Genomic DNA, 8,042 nt, shown 5'->3' on the forward strand with positions numbered 1-8,042 from the left:
TCCTACAAGTAACTCTCACTCGTTAGCTTGTAAGTAACTTCAATAATCTTAGGTGGTTCATTGATTTAGACTAGGGAGGAATGTTTCTCTAGTCTCTCCTCAATTCTCTCTCTGGGATGAATAGATATTTGAGTGTGTTTCCCCAGGAAAAATCACACAGAGACACCCTTCTGCCACAAACCCCTTCCCACAATATATGATTAAAAAAATTGCTATAATTTACAGAAGAGAGATCCATAGAAAGGAAGCTATTGTGTGAGTTTTCTCCAAGATTATAACATCCCACTATGCAGGAAGCTCCTTAAGGCAGAAGGTAAACAACTCAAAATAGTTTCAGGAAGTCCCTGAAAGTGACCAAATCCACTGGGCCCCTGCACCCCAAAGTAAGCAATGAAGATTTCCGAGTCCTTCTCAGACAAGACAAGCTGCAAAGAAGACCCTGAGAGGACCTAAGCTGCACAGTAGACACTCCAACAAGCCCAGCTGCCTGAGAGAAGCAGAAACCAGCCCAGCTGCCTGGAAAGATTTAACCCATTGGGACACCTGGAAGGGCACCCTCCAACCTGTGGAGCTGCCTGCAGGATGTGCAGTGTTCTCTGGGGCCCCAGCTTTGGGAGTTGGCACCATGCTGGAGTGGGCCTTGTGGATACAGCTGTCTTTGAATCATTTGAGCTCCTGTAAGCAACCCCTTACCCATATTCCCATAACTAACCTCAGTAAAACTCATTGGTTTGGGACTGGAGCGAAGGTTCAGTGGTTGAGAGCACTGACTGCTGTCTAAGGGTTTGGGGTTCAATTCTCAGCACCCACACGGCAGCTCACCACTGTCTGTAATCCAGCTGCAAGTGATGGACTTGACACCCTCACACAGACATACCCCAATGCACATGAAATAAATAAACATTAAAAAAACAATTCATCGATTCACCAAGATGGGCTTTGGTAGTACCTGTACTTCATTCTGTCATGAGTTTCCTATCTGGGATGAGTAGGTGTATGTGTTGTGTCTCCCCAGGAAAAGCTTAGTCACACAACAGAAGCTGTGATGAATTACCCTTCAGATGGGCTTTGTTAGGAAAAATGATGGCATCAAGGCCACAAGCAGCCATGTCTGCAGGGAGGGAGAGTGAGTGGGCTGTGAGGTCCAAATATGAGATTCATCAGGAGAGATAGCCACCAAGGATAACAGATAGCATGATGACTTCCTAAATGAACAGACCCTTTGGAAGGGGAGCTAACACATTGCACCCTGCAATCTTGTGCAATGCGATTTTAAGGGGACCATAGGCTGACCTTTCATTCCCAAAGAAGAAAGGGCATGTCCTGATCCCAAGGCCCAGATGAAGAGCAGAAGGAGAAAGAACATGAACAAGGAAGTCAGGACCGCGAGGGGTGCATCCACCCAAGGAGATGGTGGGACTGATCCAATGGGAGCTCACCAAGGCCAGATGGACTGGGACTGAACAAGCTTGTGATCAAACCAGGCAATCTGAATGTGGCTGACAAGGAGGGCCGACTGAGAAGCCAATGATAATGACACCGGGTTTTGATTCTACTGCATGTACTGGCTTTTTGGGAGCCTAGTCTGTTTGGATGCACATCTTCCTAGACCTGAATGGAGTGGGGGGGGGCCTTGGACTTCCAACAAGGCAGAGCACCCTGACTTCTCTTAGGACTGGAGAGGGAGGGGGAGTGAGGGGAGTGGGAGGGAAATGCAGGGATGGGAGGAAGCAGAAATTTTTAAGAAATAAAAAATTCAAGGTTCTTTGGAGTCTGAGAGAGAAGGAGACTAGCCTTGTCTGCAGCTGCAAAGGGGAGGGAGGGAACTCAGCTCCAGGAGAGATGCAAGATCTCAGCAGACAGCTGGGGCCAAGGCCTGATTTCTGGGAGGGAGAGAGAATGGCTAGGGCTGTGGTTCTCTATCTTCCTAATGCTGTGACCCCTTAGTACTATCCACCCTGTTATAATGACTCCCAACTCTAAAATTATGTTTGTTGCTACTTCATAACGGTAATTTTGCCAAGGTTAGGAATTGTAATGTAAATATCTGTATTTTCTAATTGTTTTAGTTGACCCCTGGGAAAACAAAGGGTCTTGACACACAGGTTGAGAAGCACTGGGCTAGAGGGACTGTAATGTACCTGTAGTGTCTATTGAAGATCGGGTAACTATGACAACTTTGAGCTGAAATCACATGGGTTGGCTCAAAACTGTGCATTTCCATTTACTGCTTCAGCTGGTTAGCTCAGAAAACATGTCAAAGGTCTCAGGGAGATAGTACTTGGAGCTGTCAGAACACCATAGCCGAATGTTTTCTTCAAATAGGCTTTGGCTTTAGCAGAACACATTCTTCAGATGAACTCTTTTCATGTACCAGGCTCTCACAAAATTCTTATCCATGTTTTCTTGGAGACATTCTCCCTCTCATGCATGCAGCATGGGTCTCTGCATCTGCCCCAAGCTGCTATCTGGGTGTGGCTTTAGTGCTTGTGGTGTTTTTCTCACAGTCTTCTTGAAAAGTGTTGCCCTGTTGCACTGAGAGAGGGTGTTGGCCTAGTTTGTCTTTTTTGTTGCTGACCAAAAGCACCTTGGGGAGGAAAGGGTTTAGGGATCTTACAGCTCACAGTCCATCCTAGAGAGAGGTCAGGGCAAGAGCCTGAGCAGAAACTGAAGCAGAGACCACAGAGGAACACTGCTCTGTAGACTGGCTCCTCTGGCCTTTATCACAGTCCTTTCTTATGCAACCCAGGGCCACCTTCCCAAGGGGGTCTCCACCCACAGTGGGCTGGGCCTCCCCATACCAATCTTTAGTTAAGAAAATGTCCGGACAGGCGTGCCCATTGGCCAATATAATGGATGCAATTTCTCAGTTGAAGTTTTCTCATCTCAGGTGACTCTAGAAGACAAAAGCTAAGTAGCGCTGGTCTCAAACTTAGTGATGATAGGATCAACACAGAGTCTCAGACCACTCCTTAGAAACGGTTGTCATCTTTAAAGAACTCCCATCAGAGAGAAGCTCTGACACTAAAGCAGAAGTCCCTTATCAGCAGATTACTAGGCCTCATGAGAAAGGGACTTTCTCTTTGAGTCCTTGAATTTTCCTGATATCTTTAGCACACTGTCAATAATTTGAATTATTCATCCCAGTAATGAATGGTATCATCACTGAAGTGGAAACATCTTCAGGGGTTGCTGAACCTATGCCAGTAGTCTGAGGCTTTCCACTTCATTTCCTGCGGGCTCTGTGGTTATGTCATCTATTGTTCCCATGTGAAAGTGTCTGTGTGCTCTTAACACCAGCAGCCTCACTGACTACAGTCCTTGAGTATAGCACCCAGGACTCTCACACTTGTTCCTGCCTCATCCAGCCCCCTTTAATGAAATGTTCTTGCTTTCGGGAAGCCTAAACCAAATGTAATACTCACTGAATGCATGTGGCAGTAACTGTGTTCAGGACTGTACCAATTTTATTCCACTATTTACTATTTGGCAGTCTTCTGATCAAAAGAGTGCCATTTCATTGTTGTTTTCATTTGGCCTTCTCTGATCACCATGAAAGGAAGGCTAGCTTTAATTTGTTTTGATTTTTTAAAAAATTGCCCGTGTGTTAAAAACCATTCGCTCGCTGACCCTTAGGGAATTTTAAGGATAGTCTTTGTAAAAAAAAGAAAACCTCAAAAGGCTAACTTAGGTGATCTTTTTACATAAACTTTGTTAAAATTTCATCTTTGAATTATAATTTTGAATATTTTAAATCCTTATATAACTAAAATCTTTAATTAACACATTTGTAAAAGGAATGACTTTTGCCTGTCTGGTGATACATGCATCTTGCCTGGATCATTACATGCTTCTGTATTGTTCTTTGCTACTGATATGTTTAGTATCGTCAGTGTTTCTAGAGATGTGGCACAAATTCATAACTAAATAAATACTTTGAAGTTTGTAAAAGGTTATTTTCCCAGTCATTGTCTTAAGTTTGTTTCCTCAGCATCTACTTGCCTCCTTAGTTTATTTCTAGGTATTTTGGTATTGATACTATTGTGAACAAAATCATTATCTTAAATTATCAGAATTTATTCATGGCCGTGTAGAAATATAATTAGCTTCACATTAACTTGTTTGCTGCAATTTACTAAACTTTTATTGAATATTTAGGGTTTTCTACATGTGCAGTCATTTTCCTTTCCCGGTTTGATGTCCCCTTTCTGGCCTAATTGCTCCAGCTAGGGCTCCTTGTCACTAGGCATTGGACAGAAGTGGTGAGATGAGGCACCTCGTCACCCAGCGTGGCTCTTCACTGCTGGAGTCTTGGCCAGCCCGTGTTGTGTTCGGTATTTCCTCCCATTTCTGGTTTTCCTCAGGAATGTATATTAATTCTTTTTCAAATGCTTTTTCATCTATCATTTGAAAAAACAACAGTCTTATGTTCCCCCCTTTAGTCTATTAATATAACATGTCTCATAAATTGCTGTGGGGTGAGCAATTTATGTATACTGGGAATAACTCTCACTTGGTGTTTAATATTTCTGTGATGCTGTTGAATTCCATTGATTAGTACTGAATATTTCTATGTGTATGAATGTTTTGCCTGTATGTATTTATGTGCACCATGTGTGTACATGGTACCTGAGAAGGCCAGAAAGGGGTGTCAGATCCCATGGAACTGTACTCCTGATAGTTGTGAGCCACTGTGTGGGTATTTGGACCTGAACCCAGGTCGGCTATAAGAATAAGCAGTGCTCTTAATCAATGAGCCATCTCTCTAGCCCCAGCATTAATTTTTTAATATATTTTTATTGATTTTTATTGAACTCTACATTTTTCTCTGCTCCCTTCCATACCTCTCCCCTCCCCTTCAACCGTCTCCCGAGATCCCCATGCTCCCAATTTACTCAGGAGAGCCTGTCTTTTTCTACTTTCTATTTCCCATATATATTAGATGTATGTCTGCCTCTCTTACAGTCCTCATTGTTGTCTAGGTTCTTTGAAATTGTGATTTGTATCCTATTTTTTTTCTTTCTTTCTTTCTCTCTCTCTCTCTCTCTCTCTCTCTCTCTCTCTCTCTCTCTCTTTCTTTCTTTTTTTTTTTTTTTTGGTTTTTCGAGACAGGGTTTCCCTGCATAACAATACTAGCTGTCCAGGAACTAACTCTTGTAGACCAGGCTGGCCTGAAACTCACAAGGATTCACCTGGCTCTGCCTCCCGAGTGTTGGGAATAAAGGTGTGTGCCACCACCACCCGGCCCGTAGGCTGGTTTTCTTTGCTTTATGTTTAAAAACCACTTATGAGTGAGTACATATGATAATTGTCTTTCTGAGTCTGGGTTACATCACTCAAAATGATGTTTTCTGGCTCCTTGCATTTGCCTGAAAATTTCAAGATGTTATTTTTTCTGCTGTGTAGTTCTCCATTGTGTAAATGTACCACATTTTCCTTGTCCGTTCTTTGGTTAAGGGGCATTTAGGTTGTTTCCAGATTCTGGCTATGACAAACAATATTGCTATGAACATAGTTGAGCACATGTCCTTGTGGCATGATTGAGCGTCCTTTGGATATATACCCAAAAGTAGTATTACTGGGTCTTGAGGAAAGTTGTTTCCCAATTTCTGAGAAATCACCACACTGACATTCAAAGGGGCTGTACCAGCTTGCATTCCCACCAGCAGTGCAGCAGTCTTCCCTTTCCCCCACAATCTCTCCAGCATAAGTTGTCATCAGTGTTTTTGATCTTGGCCATTTGGTGTAAGATGGAGTTTCAGAGTTGTTTTGATTTGCATTTCTCTGATGACTACGGATGTTGAACATTTCCTTAAGTGTCTTTCACCCATTTTAGATTCCTCTGTTGAGAGTTCTCTGTTTAGGTCTGTACTCCATTTTTATTGGATTGTTTGTTCTTTTGATGACCAATTTTGTGAATTCTTTCTATGTTTTGGAGATCAGACCTCTGTCTGATGTGGGGTTAGTGAAGATCTTTTCCCATTCTGTAGGTTGTTGTTTTGTCTTGTTGACCGTGTTCTTTGCTTTACAGAAGCTTTTCAGTTTCAGGAGGTCCCATTTAATAATTGTTTCTCTCATATTTCTTGGGAATGTTTTTCTAAAATATACACTTTCATGATCAAATGAGCTAGAATTATGCATAGCAAATATTTAAGATTATCAAAGTCTAAATTTATGTTGAAAAATAATTATTCTTTTATTGAATTAGTATAAGATATTGTAGTGAGATGCTTTGATCAGTATTTTGGGGTTTTTTAGAAAACTAAAGATAAAATATTCACTGTGCTTTCCAAAGATAATTTCCAAGTAAGATAGAACATCAGGAATAGATGGGTAAACATAATACCCACACTACAGCAGTTATATCTTTGGGTCTGTAATTGAATATGATCATTTTTGCCACATTATGGAAGGGAAATGTGTAGTGTAGGGATGCATAAATTGTATCCATGAGACCTACCAAATCTAATGAAAGGACAGAAATTTATCATTTTCTACCACACTTCTTTATTTAGGAACCACACTTTACAGCTATAATATGTGAATGAAATTCTTTTAGGAATCTCAAGATAATAAGGTTTATTTTTGAGACAGATTCTCACACTGTAGCGCAAGCTGAGTAGGACTTGTGACTTCCAGACTGGCCTTGTTGAACTTATGGCAATTCTCCTGCTTCAGCCTCCCAAGTGCTAGGAATATTTTAAGGGCAAAAATGATAGTGTTTCTGCCCTAAAGCACAGTGATTTGCAGTTCTCTGATGTGATAATAATAATAGTGAATGACAAATTTGAGCATTAAAAAAACTGAAAAAGAATGATAAAGGAATGAAAATAAAAACTAAATTTTTGCAAAAGCTTTTTGTGTATATGTAACCTGATGAATTAAGAATGATTTTACAGTACCACAGGTTAATTTACCTGAGTTTAAATCCCTAAGGTAAACTGACTGCCTTCTCCCTCCCCAGTAACAGTTAACTGCCAGCACCTCATCAGGGAGGAGGAGGATCTCATGAAGCTGCCTTCTACAGTTGCATTGCTTGGCTTATGGAGCCTCTCTTCATCTTGCCAAACAGCCTGTAAACTGCCATTAAGCCTGCAGGGAGAGGAGGGGCCTATTGCCTCCTCCATGAGGAAATGTTGATGGTCTAATCTTACACAGGTCTTACATAGGTAATCACAGCTGCTGAGAGTTCAAAATTACAATGTTATCTCACTTTTTTGTGTTTATTAGTAAGACCATCAATAGGTACCTGTGGCTTCTTTATAACAGCAAGCTAAAAACTTTTTTTCTCCATGAAAATGACAATTTTGGGGGTACAAATGTGCTTTTATCATAAATTACTAAAACATTATTTATATTGGTTTTCTATGACTACTGTAACAAATGACCTAACTTTAGTAGTTTAACACAGAATATATTTATTTTCTTATACTTTGGAAAGTAAATAACTATGCTCCTAACCTGAACTCTAGGGGAGAATCTATTCTTGGATTTTGGGATTCTACAGCTACGTTCTTTAACTTCTGCCCCTTTCCTTAGTCATCTTGCTTCTTCAGTCCTCAAACTGTATTCTTTCTTCATAACCTTAAAGTCCTGTTTGGGTGTTATAATAAACTTGGCAGTCTCATTATCCATAAACTCTCTTTGCCATATAAAATGATATTCACAAATTCCAGATGTCAGAACCTGAATATCTTTGGAGGAGACATTATTCGGTGTAAGATATTTTCTATATAATGTTGATCAAACAGCAAAGATTGACTCTGATCACAGTGAGGATTATCCCCCCTAAAATCGTCTTGTCATTGACTATTCTTTTTTTTAAAAAAAAAAAAGCACAAAGCCTTGGCTCAGGTACAGTTTCCTGCTCCTGCACCAAGGCCATCCACCCAGAGGGGTGAGAGGCTGCCCACCAGGCAGGACTGAAGACTCCCCCAAGGGAGTGTGGACACCTTCACCTTGTGCTGCAAGGTCTGCTGTGTGCCACTGCACCCCGCCCTGCCACCATGTTCGCCCTTTGTCCATGGTGTCATTGGACTACC

Source organism: Arvicola amphibius, chromosome X (assembly GCF_903992535.2).
Source record: "Arvicola amphibius chromosome X, mArvAmp1.2, whole genome shotgun sequence".
NCBI lineage: Eukaryota > Metazoa > Chordata > Mammalia > Rodentia > Cricetidae > Arvicola > Arvicola amphibius.